Source organism: Oryzias latipes, chromosome 5 (assembly GCF_002234675.1).
Source record: "Oryzias latipes chromosome 5, ASM223467v1".
Lineage (NCBI taxonomy): Eukaryota > Metazoa > Chordata > Actinopteri > Beloniformes > Adrianichthyidae > Oryzias > Oryzias latipes.
The window spans coordinates 13764363-13786907 of record NC_019863.2 but is presented as its reverse complement, the minus strand read 5'-3'; positions in this window follow the sequence as shown (position 1 = coordinate 13786907).

The window sequence follows — 22545 nt, the reverse complement described above, 5'->3', positions numbered from 1 at the left end:
GTGAGGACTGTGGGAGCATGGAGAGGTTACTCTGGTCTTCTGAAACTGATGTTTTGGTTTTTGCATTAGTTGAAGCTTTTGGGAAAAGCTGTTATTATTCCCTGAGAGAAAATGTGTTTTCTATGCTGTTTTGCTGGAAAACAAAGGCCTTTTATTTCTGCTTTAAGGGAGTTTTTTGTTACCCCAGCAGGGTTCTCATTATACCTACCCATGTTAAGATGCTTTTTACTTTTTTTTTCTTCAATCTTTAATGACTGTTTGGAAAATTCACATGTCAATTTCTACATAAACGTTGGATTGAAAAACCAAAGACTTGTATATAGTTTTACAATTCCAATAGATCTATATATAAAAAAAGATCTATAAAACAACATGGTGTGTCCTCACCACACCTTGTCTCCAGTCCTTTATTTTAAAAGACTTATGATTCATACCAAATCGTATTCATGACAAAAATTGCCCCACAGTAACGTTACAGAAACGTATTGATGGTGTCTGACTGTAGCAGGTCTTTGGTTTTATCAAAAAGTGACACGGAGCATTTACAAAGGACTGGAAGGACATGCAAAGTACCACAGCCAAGAAGGAGCGACTCTGTGACTTCTTGTTTGCAGGTATAAGAGTGAAGTTAATTGGAGCCAGGTAGGCAGCCATTAGGTGGCTTGATAGTGACACATGTGTAGGTCAGCCCCAATTTACTCTAATGTAAAACGTTTGACTCAAACAAAGATATTTACACATTGGTTAAACTTTTTTTTATCTTCTTTATTTGACAGTTCATTCATTCAATTGTCAGAAGTAACATGCTTTGACCAAGCACTTACATTCTTGTTTCTGGTTCCTAAAGTCTACCAGGAAAGATCGTTGTTGCAGTTTCTCAAAAGACCACCTGGGAAGAGAACAATATAATGACTCCCCTGTTGAAGTGAGATTTTACTCCAAAAGTAAACATTGACAGGCTGCTGTCAAAAACGTTTTAAATGTTTGTTGCCGTGTTTTCTACTCCTGACAACTGCAGGGTGTTATGCACGGTGTTTGAGCACAAAATTATGTATATTTAAGGACAGGGTCTTTCATTAGGCAAGTGGGTGAATCAAAAAGAGATTCAAGCTTTTCTTTGTTCGTTTAAAGGCCGGTCAATGTTCCTTTCCTCCATCAGACTTGTGTCGTAGAATCTTGTGTGTAACGTCAGCGATTGTATATGTAGTGTATTTAAATTGACAGTTCCAGAAACTAAAAGACTTATACTCTTGCCCTGCAGGAAAAACAAGTATTTTACGATGTGAGGACTTACAAACACAGTGGCAACCATACATTTGTAAACTGGCTTTAAATCATACTAATTCAAACCACTGAACCTTGTCACACCAACTTATCTTGTCTCATAAACTTGTAACCAAAATTCTGGCTAAATTTAAATCTAAGTGAAATTCATACAAGAAAACCTTTGCAGGGGAAAATGTTTTAAATATTAAACATTTGTCAGAAATGATGGAGATTCAAGTAGAATTGTGTAAAAATCCAATTTATCTGCATAAAACTCTATATGTATGTGAACACCAAACCGACTGGTACATTTTTGCTGGTGTGCATACAGACAGGCTGTTTTCCAAGTAATATTAAAAAACACGACTCATATTTGCTGGGTTAGGCTCATTTTTGATATAAACCTATGCTCCATTTAAAATCACAGAATCCAACTCTGACAACTTTAACCCTTGTGCTATCCTAGGCACTTTAACATTGGGAGTTGGGTCATCTAGACCCACTAGACAGTGCGTTAAAACTTTTTTCTTCAATGATTTGTGATCTTCACTGGTGTCCATGGATTACATGAAATCTTTCCACCTTTATCCACCTTTGTCATGGTAGGGAGAACACGTCAATGTAAGGGTGGGGTCATCTAAGATAGCACAAGGGTTAAATCAAACACTTTGGAGCAATTGTGACTTGTTTATTCTAAATGTTAATTTCAGACCCAATCCTGTGCCACCCATACATTAAAAAGCCCCAAACCAAACTTTTCTGCTATTTTATAACAGATAGACAGGTTTTTCTTTAAAAAGAAAATCCGCTTTTCTGTTCTTGTGTTATTGGACATGTCGTTGTGGGTGTGAGTGTTTCATAATAGGATTCAGAGGTTTTACTCTTGGCCACACCAATGCCAGCTGCAAATAAGACTATAATTAGCTTCACACATTCATGTCTTTGCCTCTTATCTCCAACAAGCGTAACACCAGCCATGAGGAAAGACAGACACCCACATGGCTTAATTCTTTAGTCTTTGTTCGTGTGGCTTCATGTTCCAAGAAATCCATCTACAGTCCACCAGCAACACGATTTACTCACATAAAGTGAACATCGGTGAACGGTGAACATCAAGCTCACAGCCATGTTGACAGTGTTGGGTGGTGGAACCAGATGAGATCTGGGAGACTGTGATGTTGTGATACTTTCTAAATGCACAGATGGAAAGATAGCGCACATGTGCATTTGATGTTGTAATACTGCAGATGTCTAAACATGTTACACTGAAATCAAGAGGAGGAATGTTATCATCTCTGCTATCACTACCAGAGCACACAAACATTTTGAAAGAGCAGAGAAAGATCCACTCTGCCTCTGTATAACATGCACTGACCGTACTGTAGATTTAAAGGAACAGTGGGGCTTCTCAGAGCAATCCCATGTAATCATTTTGCACTCAGAAATGTTTTTGCAATGAACTGTTTACATTTTTAAAGCAAATGTTGTCTTTTCTATAAAGTTTGTTTTATTTTTTAATTTGTGTGTGTGTGGTGGGGTATTTGCTGCCACGCATGCTTTCAATTTGACAAACTATCTCTCTTATCAGCTCAGGTTTAGGGTTTTTTATTCATGCTAATGTAGAGCCAAACAGCTACTGTTTCAATTGTCTTTGTTAGTATAATGGCAATTGTCCATACCTTTACAAGTGGTCAAACACATCTCACACTAACACAGCATGGCTTACTAACCAAATGCTTTTAGATCTTTTTAATGGTACTTTTTTGTTTTAGTTTCTGAAGTTGTTGTATTATAGTACAACCACCATCTGTTTCGTGCACAGAGGAAAAACCTAGTTTGTTGTTCCCCCATCGGCATATCCCTTCTGAGGCTGCCACAGCAATTCACTGATTGGTGGTTTGGCAGAGATTTTTACACCGGATGCCCTTCCTGGCACAACCCTGGATTTTATCCGAGCTGGGTGGCTGTATATTCAGGAAGTAGTCCGAAGGGTCTTGCCCAAGGACCCACACTGGATGAAACTCATCGCTCCCCCTGGTAAACCAACCCTGGTTTCCCATGCGCCAGTCCTACAACTGATCCAGCCAGCCGCTAGCTAAAAAACCTGCTTGAAGAGGTGAAATTTTACTTATTTTTTTACTGTGATTTTTTTTTTCTTCTCAGAGCCAATAATATTGCTTTGTGCCATTTGTTACCGTATAAGCAAAACAAGATAATAATTAAGAACAACAGGTAATATTAGATAATAAATGAGATTAATATTGATGATGGTTACATTTCATTTTAAGTCAAACATTCCTGCCTTGTTTCCTCTTCTTTTTTTCCGTCCGGTCCAAAAAGAAAAAATGATACAAATGCAATCAATTTAAATTTTTTTTAGCCTAAATTACCAGAGGGGTTCATACAAATACACACCTTGAGTCTCAGAAGATCCACAAGACCCTGTTTTAACAGTAACATATGTCCAACACAAGAGGCCTTCAGCTCTTCTGTCTGCCCAGCTGCTGGACAGAACAAATAAAAAAAAAAAGGTTTTTAGGACATGTTCATATTTCTTTCATATAGTTGCTTCATACATTTAATATGTTGTACATAAAGGGTTCATTTTTTTAATTTCCTCACCATTGTATAAAAACAGCAAATATTTGCAATTTATATACAATGGGGAATTATGGTGAATTGTTCTACAATGGTGAAAGGTGAATGCCATAGATACCTTAGTAAAAATAATAAGTTTCTTCTAACACACTACAAAGGCAAATTATCATTTTAAGTCCCGAGGCATCCTCTAAAACTGCATCACCCATGTGTCGCATAAAGGCTCAAGGGGTTCAAAGTGTCCAACAATGATGTGGAAAGGGGGGTAGAGATAAACCTGTCCTTTACATTGTCCCACTTCTTCCTTGTCATAACTTTCATGGCTTAAAATAATTCTGAGGGGCTCAACTGATGTGGATGAGCTCAAAGGACGTTCAGACATGCGAGCTCCAGACGTATTGATTTATCCCCAAAAGCCAGGCTCATTTGTCCTCCCCCACAGGGTTCACTTAGAGATCATGGAATTAATACATAATGCTTCAGAGGACCACAAAACTCTTTAAACTCAACCGTTTGCTACATTTTTAGGTTTTTCCTTTGTGTTTATGTTTATTGTTTTAATGGGAGAAAAATGAATCAATAGAACTTTACATTTGCAGCTTTTTTTAATCAGCAATTAAAATACCTCCAGTAACTGTAGAAGTGAATCTCTATATGTGGTGACTGATGGAAGCAGAGAGCTTTAATGTTTCTTTGCTCTTTGGCTTGTCTCGTAATGTCACATTACCTGGTTTTGCTCTCAGCTGGATTAGAGATGACACACAGCTCAGTCCTCATCCACAAATGTGCAACAGTAAAATGTGGCCACCTCCTTTAATCTTTTCAGAATTGTTGTTCTTTAATCACTCTATCTTATCCTATTATCTCAAATGCAACATTCTGCGAAGGAGCACAAGTGTTTTTGATTACTTTGATCTGCTGATTGGCTGCTTAAACTTTCAGGACCACATCAAAAATGTTAACTTAGATCAAGCTTTGGAAAAAAAGAAAAGTAAACTAAAAACAAAGTTATGGATTTCAGGATGCACTACGTAGTGCATGGGATAAGTAGTCATTTTCTAAATAAGAGGTCATCTCTGACAGATGTGAGTCACTTTTGCTTGATATAGATTACAAAATGGATCTAATGGAGGAAGAGGGTGGGGTTTCAATGCTGTCAGATGTCCACATAGGTTGCTCCTGTTATTGATAAAGCTGCCATCATTGCTCTTCTTTTCATCTATCAGCCAGATCTGACTGAGAAACCCCACTGCTGTGTAACATGACCCAGATGATGGATCTCCTGTCACGGGGAATGTGCGGGCACTCACACACAAACATGGGGAAAGGAAACACTTGAGCAAACATGGTCTATCCACACACACGGACACAAACGCACACATCCTACATTCAAAAGCTTTCCGCTGTGGATGCTGTCATCTGCTATTTGGATCCATATCGTCTGCCTTCCAAATCTGCCCGCATATTATTTTACTTGACCTCAGCCGGCAGAAGATATTTCATCCTGGGTCGCAAATGGGAACCTGACATGCGAAAGTCGTGTTGATCTAGATCAACAGGCAGAGCGAGACCTTATACACGCTAACTTGAAATGTTGACACCGCCTGCTCACTGCCACCAGTGATTTATGTGCGATGTGATGCCCAGTCATCACATTCTTTCAGCGTCAGCCTTCCAAAAAGTACAGGAGGAATGATAATTGTTTTTTATGTGCTGCACTTATTTAATTTTTAAAATAGGTCCGATCTGTGGAATTTGCTCTGAATTTTAAGGTCTGTGAGAATTTCTTGGATCATCCTAAAAGCCTTTCTGATGAACTTGCACGATGTATGCAAGTGAAAAACACCTTGATTTTTGTTTCAGGTGATTTCAGGTGACAAAGGTCAGGGACGTCTTATATCCTGTGATTTATAGCTCGTCTCAAGTCTTTGCTTGAAAGGACAGAGATGTGGGGGCGGAGTTTGCAGCAGTGGCAGTCTCATGACTTGTCACATTCCAGTGGAGGTCTCCGCAAGGGCTTCTGGTCCTAGAATGAGAGATTAGAGAAAGACATGAAGAGGCTGGCTGAGGTGAGAGCTGATCCTGACCACAGATTGCACCTCTGAGGGCAATGGTACAGCCAGGTCATGCTCTGTTTAAACTACTTTTTCTACTTCATAAAGCGCCATTAAGCTGTTGGTTGCCTCAAAAGAAAAATTGCACTATTACCACACAAAAAAAAAACTAAAAGAATGTTTACATGACGGATATTGTCCTCTGGATACAATTGGAAGGGCCGTAGTGATGCCAAACAATGCTCAGAAGATTAACCGCAGTTGGAAATCAAAATATGAAAAAAAAAGCAAGACAGTGACCTTTGTAGACTAACAGTTGATTGTTAAATTATTTTTCCTCAAGAGGAATCTGAGGTCTAAAGAGCCAGCGCTTTTTTCAAGGTGATCAGCAGCAGGCGGGGAAAGGGTGTCTGAAAAGCTCAGCAGGACCATGATCCTTCAGGGCAGGTCATCTAACTAAGACTTCTGAACTCTTACATTCACAAAGAATCAGCTCAAGACCTAGGCAAAAATCTGAAAAGAGGGGATATCCGAGAACTGAAGGTGTTTGATACACATCTACTAAAATTGACAGCTTCTGAAAGCAATGTATGTTTGGTTTTAAAGACCACTAAACTGTAGATATCTTGTCTGATTGGGATCATCATACCTTCAATTGTCTTCCAGGCCTGTAATTTAGTTGGAGATGTAGATGCTGACAGATGCAGTGAGAGGCAGATGAGGGCAGGCAGATAAGAACAGGGAACAGGCAGGTGAGAGCAGATATTGAATCTTTCTTTCATTTCATACCTGTAGACAGGTGCTCATAGGGGTTAAATGTGAATGAAGGATGTGGGAAAGGAGTGCAAAGGGAGACTAGGAATGATGAAGACTTTCTAAAGGGATCAAAGAAGGTCACACTGCCCCCCCCCCCCCCCCCAAAGTCTCCCTCCTCCACTGATCTGGAAACGATAGATTTCAGACCCTCTTTTGCTCTCGAAGTGGGGAAGTGGTGTCAGATTATCGGAGTGGGATCTGAAAATGAGATTTGGAATAAAGGCCAGGCTTAAGGGCCAATGTTACTTAAAAAAAAATAAACAAACAAAAAAAGATGCTGGCTACTTCTGAAGAGTTTGTGCCCTGTTCTGAAAAAAGAGGGCTGTGCAAATGAAGAGCAGCCGTTTTTTGCTCTTATTTGAACAGTGCTAGTAAAGCATTCTTTACAATATATCATAACTGTTTAATGAATGTGCTGTTGGAACCGGACAAATAAAAATGCTTTACTTGAATTACAGGGGTGATTGTGGCAGTCAGCTTAAAACTTTCAGACCACATAAAGCATATAAAGCTCAAGGACAGCCCGTAAAAAAGAGGGGCTGAAATGATTTAGAGGCAGAAACTGCGCGGCGTGGAGAGGGGACCTCATTTTCACTCACTTTAACCAGGACGCCAGTGTATTCTTTTGATTAAAAAAATGTGTCTTTATTAAATTTTTTGTTGACAAATCCTAAAAATGTAGGTTGATACCATTCATCTTGGACTGCTATACATGCTTATGATTTAAAATAGAAAAGCAAATTAAACAGGACAAGTTCATGATCATGCTTATGGTCTGTTTGCTTCTTTTCCTTTGTTTTCAAGCATCCAGTGTCTGGGTTTTATGGGATCTAATTACTGCAGACAGATCTGCTGCACCATAACTCTCATCTGTTGAGTCTACAGAGCGTGGATTTATTGCATCAGCTCCCTTTATGAATTTCTACTGTAAAGGAAATAGTCTGGCACAAAGGTGGAGCTGCTGGTGGTTATTTAGTGCATTCTACCTTGGAAACGCACAGCCATGATACGGGACAGCAGGCATGCAGAAATTACATTACACCAGAAATTTAGTGATCTTTGGAAGAATAGGCTCCCTTGTTGGGCAGGTTTTCCCATGTTGCAATAAAATTCCCACTTTGTAACGGCCAGCAAGAGCAAACACAAGATCAAGTCAAAAGCACAGGGGTGAGAGATCTTAAAGGGGTGAGAGATCTTAAATTAATTGTGAGGGTGGTCTGCAGGCACAGTGTGCAGCTGGCACACTGGCTTGTGTTTGGATTAAAAAAGGTTGATGCCTAATTATCTGTTCAGATGTGGTTGGGTTTGAAGTAGCTCTTTTGACAGCACGTCTATCTTCTTGATGAGGAAATCACAGCCTAAAGACCGGCTCGCGCTGCCATGACGTGCTTTCCAAGGTCTTCACCTGCCCCTGCTCTTCTTTGTGGGTCTGAGTGATGTGGTGGCAGGAATTCCTGCTCATCAGAAGTGAAGTGAGTTTATTTTCAATGCTGCTTTGATGAGCAGGGGGTTTTTAAAGCTTAATTTTGCATGAAAAGTATTTTGATTGCTTTTGATTAAGCCACACTGAACATCTGCGTCTTCTGAGCCAAACGTCGGGGTGTGTTAAGACATGACATCAAAAAGCACGTCACCTGTGGAGGATTTAAATTAAGATTGTGTGTTTGTGGACAACGAGGGCACACACAGGGCAGCACGGATTATCCGGCTGCCCTTGATAACTCACAGGTGGCTGATCTTGGGGTTTAGTCTCGAACGCTGTCGCTAAATCTGCCACTTCCTATGCTGTGCTCACAAAGACACACACACAGCTAGACAAACATAATTCCTGTCCAGGGAGTTCATGAAGGATCATGGCAGATCAGGTTACTGTCCAGGTGCACAGCTTTAGGATTGTGTAGAGTTAATAGTTGGATGAAATAGATAGTCAGTTTAATATTCTGCCAGTTCGTGCAAAGGTTAGGGGTTATTGATGGGGGCTTCGTTGTTTCAGAGGAATGTCTGACGTCCTCCGAATTCCTGTTTGGCTTGAAGTTTAATGGCCTGTTGCTGGAGAGATGAATAGCGCCATTACAGAAGAAGTGAGAAAAGAAGATTTTAAGACACAAACAAAATAAGCTATCAATCTCTCTATGTGTCTGCAGCACATTCTTCTGTGACAACGATTCATCCTCAATTTCACACCCGGGTTTTCCAGTGTAAGCCCCCCGTAAGGTAGTGATGAGGTGAGCTGAAACTCTGCTGTTGGTGTTAGCAGTGGGGGATGGAGAGCCAGAGCGTTGACATTTATGGATGAGGTTTTCCACGACTTTACTATCAGGTTTTAAGAGCAGCAGGAAGCACCTACGACTGCAGCGTTGAAGGCCGAGAGGCAGGATTCGACAGGGGGGATCTGCGCCAGCCTCACTGTATTCATGCAAACGTTGCAAACTGGAGCTGTTATGTCACCATCTATCACTGACCGGTGACGTGCTGAGTTTTGGGATGGGAATTCATTAGTTATACTGACAAGGCCGTGAGCATAAGAGAAGGAGGACGTTTATCAGTGGGGAAGTGGGACAGAGCAAGCCAGGGTCAAGATTAGGGTGTCGAGGTTGATTGGGGAATATGGTTTGGTTTGAGTGGTCCTGAGGTAAAAAGATTTTGTGAGGAAATACAGCATCATGGAAGCTGCAACACTCAGAAATATCACTACCTTCCGACACATTTCACAGTGTCAGGAAGAGAGCACTCTTGGTTACCAGACTTCACACATATTTTGCTGGAGAGAATGTTAATGAAACTTTGTTTACACACTTCAAAAAACAGAAAATCATTGTGAAAATAATTAAAAATATTACATTTCAAGTCAAAGTTGCTGCACAAATAAAAGATGTTGAGCTCAAAATATCCCCTGTACTCATCAATTCTATTGTTTACATTGTAAAGACCAGTTACTCTGGTATTTGTACATACAGAAGAGTACAAGCAAAAAAACACGATTTGTTTTTATCTTTATATAGTTTCTTGAGCTTCAGTGAAGCTCTGCATAACTAAAAATAGAGTGGCCGATTTCAGAAAACATTTAAAAAGAAAAATGAAGCAGCTGCCTTGGATTGACAGAAGGAAAACCCGAAGTGTTTTCAAAATGGTTTTGTTTTAACTATTTACAGTATTTTTGTTCCTGGCTGCATAAAGCTTCTTCAGACGGGTTGCAAGGGGGGGAATTACATACTAGAGTCCTTTAAAGAAAGTTTTTGTTTAAGATTGGTTTTGTGGGGTACGAAACTTTGATGAACTAGTAAAAAATTATACACAGCTACACATCTAGACAAAATAAGAGCAGAGTTTGACCTAATGCATTCAAACCTGCTCACTTTGTCTGGACCAACATGCGAAACCAACCCTGATCTGTTTAAACTGAGCTAATTACAGCAGGAATGAGTTTATAATATATTTTTTACCATGCAGAGCAGATCAAACAAAATCACAGCTTGAAAAAAAATGTAATTTATTGATTTACTTAAAGGTACTTCAAAAAAACAACTCAAAGTGTTCTGTAAGTATCTTCCTTTAAATTAACCCTTGTGCCATCCTAGGCACTTTACCATTGGGAGTTGGGTCATCTAGACCCACTAGACAGTGCGCTGAACCTTTTTTCTTCAATGATTTGTGATCTTCACTGGTGTCCATGGATTACATGAAATCTTTCCACCTTTATCCACCTTTGTCATGGTAGGGAGAACACGCTAATGTAAAGGTGGGGTCATCTAAGATAGAACAAGGGTTAAACACTTGTTGACCTTCATAAATATGCATTAAACTATGTCAATTTGGAATTTTGTATTTTGCAAAGCATCATGGGATCTGAGCGACAACCAATGACTTGCTAAAGTAGCTAAAAATGGTTGGAAAATGTGACTAAACTGTCTCTAGGATACCTTTCAGTAAAAAGTTGGCAGGCTGGTTTCACACTCGGGCTTTGAAGGATTTCTGTGTCCTCAGAGGGGAAGTGAAGACGGCAGCTGAAGGTGTTGAAATCTTTGCTTAAGCCGTTTCCTCACTGCCACTCAGAAAGTGGCAGAACATGGATAGATGGATCTCTCTGTGCAACAGAACCCCTTTCACGCATGTTTCCATGTAATCTCATAGACATCAAATCACTTTTTAGCTCAAAAGGAAGGAATGTTCAAACTTTTTGTGACACTTCTGTCAGCTCGCAAGATAATGTGCACTAACATTTAGAGGACAGCATTTCTTTTTTAGTTTACCGACAGCTACGACAGATGCATCTCCACTCTTACAAGGTTTAAACAGACATTTCAATGATTACTAGAGACACCACTTGAGATAACAGAGAAAGACAGGAACCCACTTTTCATGACAATAGGAAAATGACTGTTTGGTGAGTCCTTTCCTTTCTTCTCCACTTCCACCCTGTAATCTGGGCTAAACAGGGGGTCTGGTGTTGGGTGGTGGAAAAAAGACAGATAATGTAAAGGGACATCAAAGTGAATGGAGGAATGAGGGAAGGGGGAAGGAGAGGAGGAAAGATATTAGGGTGATAGAAGAGAAAGTATAGACCAGAAGCGAAGATGCACTCAAAACAAGATGAGAAAGAAGTAGCTCTGAGTTAAAAAAAAGTATTCTAAAACTTAGCAAAGTGTGGAAATTATACAGCGTTGCATGAAAGACAGAAGCCTCCTGCAACCAATTTGGCATAACTACTGATTAATCCTTGCTGAACAGGATACTGATACTGAGTTGTGGATTTAGACAGAGGGGCAGAGTCAGGGCTGATTGCTTTATCACAAATAGTGTGTGAGAGTGCTTGAGATGTTCACTGTGTCATATGAAGAGACAGTTAGGCTGTGCTCTGACATCCAAACACTCCAATCATACATAATAGTTTCCATTTGCTAGCAGCAGCCAGATGGGAAAATTGTGTCCATCTCAGCACAATTATTCCTCCATTCTTGTGCAGAAATGACTGCAAGCCCTAAATTCAGTGCTAAGTGAAAAATAACAGGCCTCAAATATCCCTGCTTTGATCAGAAGACATTTTCTCTGTGACATTTATAGAAATATGTTCAACTCATTGTTTGCAATTTCAGCATTGAATGGTTTGTTTATTTCCTTTTGCGCAGTAAAAGGAAGAGGACTTATGGAAAAAGGATTAAAAAGATAATTTAACTAAACAATAGAGCATTAATTTACAGAAATAAAGAAGATGGAAAATGTCTGAGCTGAGAGGAGAGAAGAAGAGACAGAGAGGGATAGCAGATGGAGCTAAAATGAGATAGGAGACAATTTAAAAACTGTAGAAGTAGAGAACAGAGGAATAAAAAAAAGGAACGATGAAAACAGGAAAATTAGAAGAAGAAAAGGGGGAAATTGAGGAAAAAGGGGAAAAATGACAGGGAAAAGACTGGATGTAAATCACCCTGAATGAAGTCTTTCTGTTTTACTCCACAGTCGAAAGCAAACATCCAAAAATTGAACATCTGTTAGATTGGGCTGGAAAAGTCTTTCTTCTTCCTTTTTTATTTCTCTTCCTTCCTGACAAAACCATCTGACTTTTCCCCCCACACAGTTCTATCTGTCTTTCACTGACCTAGAGGGGGGGGGGGGGGGGGGGAGAAAGAAGAGGGGTCCATGCACGGCTGAACGCAAAGAGGGGTTAAAAATACGTGAGACGAGCCCACCCTGTGAAGCCAAGCACACAGGACAGTCAAATGTTTCTTTAAACACAACCGTGGGAGGTTGTAACGTGTGGTTATCATGGATGGCAGCTCTGCTGATTTAGAGATGATCTCATGCTCTTCTGGCAGTAAACTGTCTCCCAGCTTTTCTTAATCACAGCTCAGATTTTTGTTTTTCTGGACATGTGAAGCACGGAAAAAATTAACCGTCCGTCCAGAAAAAACATTTATCTGAGCGTGTTAATGGAGCCCCAGTAAAAATGCTTTTCTTGCTGGAATATCAAACGAAGCCGGTCAGTTTAATTGCTCGTGGCTTTAGCTCGGAAAACATTAACACTTTTTGTTGGAAGCTTGTGAAAGCATCTCAGGTTTTGCAAAGAAACTGTAAAAAAAAATCTCTAAAATCAATTGAAGTAAGAAGAAAAGCTGTAGTATACTATTTGAAATATTAAAAAACTTGTCTTTCTGTAAAGAACCCAAATGTATGTTTGCTTTAAAATGGGCAGATCTTAAAAACTGACCAGAAATGATTAAAGAAAAAAACTTTAATGAAGCAAGATGATATGAAGTTGAAGATAGATGAATCTTAAATAAAGAATTATGACCTGAATTAAATTTTGACCTTATCATTCAATACAAATCAAAAAAAGGTTTTGCCAATATTTTTTTTTATTACAAAGTTAATGAGCTGTTTGTTGTTTTTTTAAGGATTTCTTTTTGTGCTGATTTAAAAGAGATTTTGTTGTGATATTACCATGTGTGCTCGGGTGCTTTGCAGTTTAGCTGAACAAATATAAAGTAATACCATGTAAATCAGAGGGATTTTATTAAAGAAAAATATAAGCGCTCTGCCTTTGCTCCTGCTTTGGGTTACCCAAACTGTGATAGAATGGTGACCTGCTGTTCTCTGCCTTCACCTGCAGAGAGCTGCTGTAGGCTCCAGTAGATCTTTTAGATCCTAAATAGAAAAAATGTGAGTAGAAAATTCATAGCATGCTCAGAAGTTTTATTCATAAAATAGAATGCAATGCAACTGAAACTAAATATATTCTTCATCCTAATGCTTATAAGTTTTTGCTCATCTAGTCAGGTAAAAGGATTTCAAGTGTCTCCAAAACATACTGGAGATGGAGAACAGCTGCGATCGTGGACACACATGCTCCCTCAGAACTCTGGTCTGTTTCTCATTGTCACCCTGAACGACGTCAAGCCCCATCTGGACAGTGGGCTAACATCAAATCAGGAAAATTGATGCACCTAACAGCAAACTTTTCTTTTTTAGAGGTTGCTGGACAATATTCCCAAGTCTTTACTGCCCTTCAGTAGTAGTATGTTAAAGAATGAAGTCATGATAGGTTTCAGCTGTATTTCAGGGTTTGTATCCTTACCTACTATGATGTTTAACAAAGTCCAGGTTTCTATTAAATGTCTAAAAAGGACTGTAGTTTCCTGCAATACTTACTAGTTTTCTGTCATTTTCAGCACCATCTAACACCGCAAAGAAGACATCAAACTAATTACCGAAAATAATTTGTTATAAAGTGTGTGAAAGCTTTCATGTACTGTTTATATACATATATATATATATATATATATATATATATATATACATATATATATATATATATATATATATATATATATATATATATATATATATATATATATATATATATATATATATATATATATATATATATATATATATATATTTAGCTTTATAATTTGTCATTGCATGCAATTTGTCCTTTATTAAAGTCATGTTGACTGTCATCTATCTGAACGGGAGCTTCTGTCTGTCTCCATCTGTTACTTATCAACCCACAGTCGCTCTTTGTCTCATCCCACCGTCTAGCACCCACAGTCCTGTCAGGTATGTGCTCCAATAATAGCACAGGCAGGTAGCTCAGCCATGTGGAATTTGACATTGTGTCCCAGAACATGTCCACTCCCCTGTGTGAGGGTGTGAGTGGAAGGGATGCAGCCAGTGTGTCAGGACAGTGGAGATCCACCCATGTTTAACAAAGAAATTTTTAGCTGTGAGATTTGGATCATCCATATCATTTTTTTAAACTTTTTTTTTGAGTCAAGGTACACAATAAGTTGAACCTAAACAATTTCCCATAACACACCAGACGTCCTCTTGCGGCGCACTAGTGCACCTCAGCACACTGGTTGAAAAAACGACTAAACTTTTCCCACTTTGTGCTCATTGCAAGCAATTGTGTCAAAATGCCTGGATCAGAGGGGCTTTTGTGGAAAGTACCATGTTAATAACATGCATTTATATCTTTTCTCATCGCTACGGTGGAGCAACAAGTGTTTTCAAAAACTGGAAATATCTCTGAAAAGGTGAGAGTTCAAATCCCTTTATTCCAGCATTTCTCACAGCGTGTCACCGACCAGAACTTTGTTGATGTCTTTTGGTGTCAGAGACATTGCACAGGTTTAAAGCTGAAGTATTGCAGTGTTTATGGGTCATACTGCAGACCTGAAATGTTACTGAAGGAAAATTTTACACCTGTGATTATTACATTAGACTGTTGCTGATTTTGAACATTTGTTTCTTAACAACCTTTTTGCCTTTTAGTGGTGATTGCTATTCGAGGTAATGTTGATTTTATAGTTACTGTTCGTTATTTAATTTATGATACTTCAATTGTCAATAAAGTTTAAAAAAAACATTTTTGCCTTTGATATGAAACCAGGGTCACAGAATTAGCATCTGATTGGACACCCACCTGTTCTCCTATCTTCTTCTTAGTTCTTCTCATAACGTTTGATTTGAAACTTTAGCAAAAGATGTTTACGCTAAAGTGATGAGCTAAAAGTACAAAAAACGTCTGACTCTGTCCCATCCTTTTCATGTCTCTAAAGAAATTCCTGTGGGAAAAAGGAGGGTGTAAATGATGCACAATGACTGATGATGGATTCTGTGTGTCTTCAGTCGCTTGCTTAGTTTAGAGACAGGTGCTGCACAGCACGAGAGCACCTGGCACTGCCGAGACCCCTCCCAATACTGGACTGACTCACAGTGCTGCTGAACTCAGTAAAGCTGTGTGTGAAGTACTAGACGTGACACACCCCATGTTTGTTCATAATGATGCAAACTCTTAATTCTTTACAGAAACGTCACTCACATTCTTTAACCGCTTGACACCTGAATTTATTCCAAGCTATGAAAAAAAAATCACTTGTGTTTTTTATGTAGATGCTGATTTAAGCTCATTTTTGATGCATATCTGCATCACTGGGCATCAAAGGGTTATCTGGAGTTTTTAAGGTAAACATGTATTTCTGTCCTGAAATAATAGTTATGATCAGTTCAGAGTAATAAGTAAGGTAAATCATTTTCTTTTTTCCCCTTTTATTTAAAAAGAGGATGACTGGTTACTACTCACTGCAGGTAATTTAGGTAAATGTTAGCATTAATGCTGAAGAAAACAATTACAAACTTAAGGGTTAATTGAACTTCAGTATTTAAAAAAATTAACTGGAAAAGAAAATAAATCCTTACAAGTAACATTACTACCACAACAAAAAATCCCATTATCACTAATAATCATAATATTAAATATACAATTGACAGTGATAATTACACCAATACAAATAAGGAATTAATACAGACATCATTGTTATTGTTAGAATTTTATATTGGCATTTGTAGGTTTTGTGGAGGAACCCTGTGAAGATGGTATCACAAGTTCCTTCATGAAACCACATCTGATTTAGCTCTCAGTGGTTGCTGAGCCTTGGAGTAAATTTTCCAAAACTCTGAGGTGAGGGGGATGAAGATTTTACAATAATATTAATGGACAAAGTTTTAAGTTCGATGTTGCATTGTGATGTAACTTTGAGCCTTTATGGTCTTGTTCTGGTTGCTGTCTGCAGCTCCGGGACTTGGGGCTTGTTGATGAATGAACCAATTACATGCTAGCTACATGATAAATGGACCAATACAGGTTGATGGATAACAGCAGAGGGAGCAAGGGAGAGGCTAGTCTCACTAATGCTCAAAACATAAAGTGAGGGAAAGCAAAAAGCTCAAATCAGGTTAAATAAAAAGAAGGGAGGAAAAGGGACTGAGATAAAGAAAGATAGAGGTAAAAAGAGAGTGTCTGAGTGTAATGATAAGTGAAGGGAAAATAGGAGTAAGTGGGAAAGATTGATGTGACAACTTGTTAGCAAGGAGAGGAAAAATGTAAAGCGGAGGTAGAATTTATGAGCAGGGAGAGAGAAAAAGAGCAAAATATAAGAAAGAACAGTCATGTTAGTAGTTATGTAAGACCGTCCTGAGGATAGGCATGTTATGGTGATCCTGAAGAGACACATTTTCCCTCAGAAGTAATTTGATTAATTTGATCACGCATGCTTTGAGTTTGTTCCAAGCCATTTCAAACCAATTTGTGTTTTGCCATCCATCAAATCAGAGAAAGTATTTTTATTTTTTTTTATTCTCACAATATTAAAAAAATGAATTGTGGTCCTTGAAGTTCTTAAAGGTCCAGTTGTTAAGGACAAATATTGAAGAACATGAGTTTGTAGTTATATAATGTATGTAGTGGAAAAACAGCTCCCAAATGCATTCTGTACGTCTGGCAGGTCTACAAAGGGATTATTTTGAACTAAAATAATATTTCTTGTTCATCCCAGGCCACGTTTCGTTGAAAACAAACCACAGTGAAGGGCAATGAAAGAGCATGACACTTCCATTGAATGAAAGAAAACCTATTTTTACAGAGATCAAATCCTCTCATTGAAGACTGAAAAACATTGGAATATGCGGGATGCATTTTAAGGTCTTTGGGAGGTGTGTGCAGAGGTTTTCAACCATATCAAAACTGCTGCAGCTTAGTTCCTGTTGGCACAACTGCAACAAGCTTAAATTGTTTTTTTTAAACCAATAATAGCGTCTAGGTGTGACTTTATGCCACAATTCCCTCCAACGGTTGCTCTTCACAACAAAGGCAGGCTGATCAAAGTTTGAGGTCCTTGCACACCTGTTCATCCCTTGATACAGAGAGGAATCTGTTATTACTGTGCACAGGCTTTACAGTATAAACTCTACAGGTCTGGTTCAGGAGTAGGAGCACAATGGGAAACAGCAGGGGGCTGTTTGTACACGTCGCTTTGTGATCCTCTGTGTTTGAAGTTAGTTGATGATGGAGAACATGTGGGCCAATCTCGACATCCTGTAGTGCGTCTTGTAGCTTCAAACAGAGCACAGAAAAGGAACGGGAGGAAGAATTAAGTGGGTAGAGATAAAGCAAAAAAGAGTTTTATCTGGATTTCAACAGCACAATCCACTGAGCCAGCCTAATGTCATGTCATTCGTTTTTCTATAACAGATAGCGGAAAATGAATATGCTCTTATCTCTTTTTAGCAGTCAGCGTTTTGGCAGAAGTCTCTGGTTTTCATTTGTGGCCCAAGTAGCTCTGACCAATCGAGTGTTAGTGTACTGGCTTGCATCCAGGTAAAAAGTCCCTTTGGAGTTCAGAGGAAGAACAGTTCAAATGCAGACTGAAATCACTTGGCTTTTTGCTTTCAAGCACATATGAGCCCCCAATTCCATGCTTATTTATGAACATCCAGAGAAACTTGTATTTGATGGTGCTAAACTAAGATTTCTTTTACAAGAATCGTGTTAAAAGTAATATTTATTCCATCGACAGATAGACATTAATGGGTCAAACTACTCTAAGAGAGTATTAAAATGTTTTGAACTTTAACCCCTATTTTTGGGAAATTTGAGTTAAGTCTGATTTCCAGGGCTGCATGGTGCAGTGGTCAGTACTCTTGACTCACAGCTAGAATGCCCAGCCGCCATTCTTACTTGGGACCTTTCTGTATGGACTTTGCATGTCCTCCTCGTGCTCGCTGGGTACTCCAGCTTCCTCCCACCATCCAATAACATGCTTCACAGGTCAATTGATTATTCTAAAATGTGTGTTAGGTTAGAATTTGTGTGTGGTTGTGCAGCCCTGTGACAGACTGGTGACATGTCCAAAATGTATCAGTTTTCTCAATTGTGCAGTTAGTATCTGGAGGCATTCATCTGACCACATACAATATGTTCCAGTATTTTTCTGTTTTATCTGTTTCTTCCCTGTCCTCTCAGACTCCACCAGGTCACAACAGATAGTCCCCTTTGGTAAATCTCATTCTTCTTATTCTTCCATTTAGATGGGGTTTTATCTCCGCTGTCTCCTTTTGCATTTTCAATGTAGGCAGCAAATTGAGAACTGGGGGTGTAGCAACAGTTCAATTAATTTCATAATTTGTGGTTGTTGATCTGATTCATAGTCAGTATTGGTTCTTTTTAAACGATCCTATTTGATCTGATTCACTGACCTAAAATCAATTCAGGACATCTTTAACCAAAATAAATACCTAGTACTGAATAGTACAACGGCAGGTTTCCAGATTCCGTGTATATTTTGTGAGATAGTCAGATTTAATTTAAATATGTTTACAAACAAACAAGTAAACAAGAATTAATGGTGAATACATTTAAACTACAGCTAAAGAACTAGAGCTTTGGCCAACACAATGGAAAGAAGAAATGCGTGTTGAAGAGTCTTAATGGAGAAGGAGCAAGACTTACAGATCGAAAATAAATTCAAGCTGTTTTATCAATCTGTAGATGGAAGGAAGACCAAAGTATGAATGATTCTGAACGAGGAGTTTGCTAAAATATGTTTTAAGGGGGAGGGGGTGATAAGTCTGAAACTGGAAGTTTAAGGTGTGATGTTGAATGTTGCAGTGGTTATGCAGCCAGGCAGCAAAGGATGGTGATGTGTTGGATAACTCTAGTGAGGAAGATTAGTGGCTGAGCAGAAGACCAACTGGTGGAAGTTTAAAAAAGAAGAGCGCTGTGTGGCTTTAGGGAGTAGTTGAAACTGGCATTATCAGGAGGTTCTTCCAGATGACTGGACAGCTATAGCTAAAGGGATCACGGATACTGGGAGGAGGATACTTGATGTGTCATCTGGAATGAGGACAACAACATCATCTTCAGAAAGCCCTGGGTCCCCAAAAAAATCCCTCTAGTGTTTGGCTGCTGGTATAGGTCTGCAAATTCACAAAACACCTTGTGGAATGGCTGGGTGAGGTCCCATGAGCCTTCAAACACTCTGTGTTAGGTGTTCCACAAGTAGGACAAAAAATAGACTGTTCTTCTCGAATCTGACGTTGAGCTATTGGGCAAATTCTCTTCTTTAAAACCCTTGTGCTATCTTAGATGACCCCACCCTTACATTGACGTGTTCTCCCTACCATGACAAAGGTGGATAAAGGTGTAAAGATTTCATGTAATCCATGGACACCAGTGAAGATCACAAATCATTAAAGAAAAAAGGTTCAGCGCACTGTCTAGTGGGTCTAGATGACCCAACTCCCAATGTTAAAGGGCCTAGGATAGCACAAGGGTTACTACTCTGAAATAGACTTTTCTAAGGCTGAGTAGTGTGACCCCTGGTAGATGAGGCAAACCCTCCAGTCTCCCCTCATAAAATGAAGGACTAATACCCTGGACTGCCATTCCAGAGGTGCTGTTCCTGATCACTAAATGAGGCTGCAAATCCAAGACATAGTTCCAAGGCTGTGTCATCCAAGACAGCCCTGCAACATTCAGAGACTTGAGATACTCGGGGTAGACCACATCATCCCTGTGCATGTAACCGGCCTAACTAACATCATTATAAAGAAGGAAGAATGGACTGACAGAAAATAACAAGAAATGTTTATTCTAAGTAGGTAAACACATTTTCATTGGAAACAAAATATAACTGAAAATATATATTTAGACAGGAAACAGTATATGACAAACAAAGATGACAAAACCTCATGATTTCTTGCCACCTTTTAGGCAATCCTGTGACTGAATACAAACAGTAACCATAGCAGCTGCTGCACTCAATAATTGTCAGTTAGTGTGTTTACAATTTCCATAGATGGTGTTCTGAAACTGTCTGGATAACTGAGATGAATGACTCTTACTGCGGCTTAGCAAATGGGATCATCTACAGTCAGCACACTCACACACACCTAAGTGAATGTGCTTGTGCATGCCTGTGCATTCAAGGAAACACACACGCATGACTGCACGAAAGTAAAACATACAGTGGATAAGTAGATTCTATCAACTGATCTTTCAGAGCGACCGTTGATTTCTTTTGGCATGGAGAGTGAGCGCTTTTTTTTTTCAAACCGATACATGTTGACTCCTAATCACAGCCGAGCAGAAAACCACAGGAAAGGGTAACTCCTCATTACTGGGGAAATGTCAGCTGCCGATTGACTCAATATGTTCTTTGATTTAAGTGAGAATAGGAAGAAGTCATCTGTGATCAATTACCATCTGCAGTCAGTTTCAGTGAATTTAACATGATGCAAACAAGTCAGATGAAGTGAACCACAGCTTGATTCATCCAAGGCATGGTTAATTTTAAATCACAGCAATCAGTTAGAGTTTCAAGGATGTGTTGGGGATTATATTCCATAGATGACAGCCAAAGTTTAATATTACATAGTGGAGGTCGCCACCATATATATGGTGGCTAAACTCCTGCCCACTGATGCCTTCCACCTTCTTGGACGCTGCAATGTCCCCAGTATAACTGTCAAACACTGCCACCATGTGGACAAAAGCGATCTGAGTAAAGCAAGAGCAGAAGGCTCAAGCACTAAGCTTAATTTAAGGGTGTAACAATTCAATTCATTTCATAATTTTTGGTGGACGGTATGATTTATGGTCGACATTAGTTAATTTTAAACAATCTGATTGGAACTGATTCACTGATCTAAAATAGATCCAGGACATCCATCCATTCCTTCATCTTCTAAACCCGTTTTGTCCCTTTCAGGGTCAGGGGGTTGCTGGAGCCTATCTTGGCCACTCATGGGTGAAGACAGGGGATTTCCTGGACAAGTCGCCAGTCTGTTGCAGGATCCAGGACATCTTTGGCCAAAAATTCAACCAGTGTGACTCAAACATAAATACCTGGGTACTGAACAGTGAAGCTTTGCACATTCCTCATATTTCTTGCAACATAACGAAATATGTGTAAAAATAGACAGCTAAACAAAAACTAATGGTAAATCCGTTCACATATTAGCTTCCTTATAGTTCAGCCCACTTTTGTTTTTCCACATCAAAATAATACAAACAGAACATTATTAGAACGTTCTACCACACTGTATGGTCACGTCTTTACAAAATCCAAAGAGTTTCCACACATTGGACTCTAATGGACTTGATCATTTGTTGCTTCCATCACATGTGTTGTCCACTGTCCACTAGTAAACCTACTGTATATTTCATCCAAATAGTATTACCCAGTATCGATATATTTTATTTTGAAATGATTTTTATAATGGTATGGGTCCATTCGATTAACAACTTGACTCAGATGGATCGATCTTTACACTCCATCATGGGTGCTCACTATAGATGTAACAATGACAAGTTAACAATTGAATGAATAATAACGGTTATCAGAGAAAACACAATAATTCAGACAGGAAACTCTCAGCTGACTCAGTTCAAAAATCAGTAATAAGAGCCTATCTTTGAATGTTATATTTCTTAAACGATTTTTCCTCCAAGCAGCGTGTCTTCAAACATAATTCAATAGTTAAAGCTTAGAGCAAAATGACAGAACAGAAGGTTTAAGACTAAAAAATAAATCATAAATGTAGCATCAACAGCAGTAAAAAGATTTTAGGTGAATAACTTTTAATGTGATGTTTAAAAGCATTCTGAAGCTGTAAAAAAAATCACTTTAACCCCTTGACACTTATTGATGCAATATGCATCCAACCAATTCTACAACCAAACTTACCTTAATTAAATATTTAATTGAAAGCAAAAAGAAAAATGTTTTTAATTTTTACATAGCTAGAAATAAATTCAGGTGTGAAGGGGTTCAAAACAGCAACTACAGAAGGAAGCTGTTTTTGCAGAAATTTAAATTATGAAAGTTTAATCATAAGTTCAATCACAAACTGTTCACAGTAAGTTTCAGATCCTCTGGGCCGGACCTCCCTCCCCCAGTCAGGTGTGTTTGAGCAAGGAAACAGAAAGCATGCAGGATAATACGTTTCCCGGACCAGAACTGAGGAACCCTGT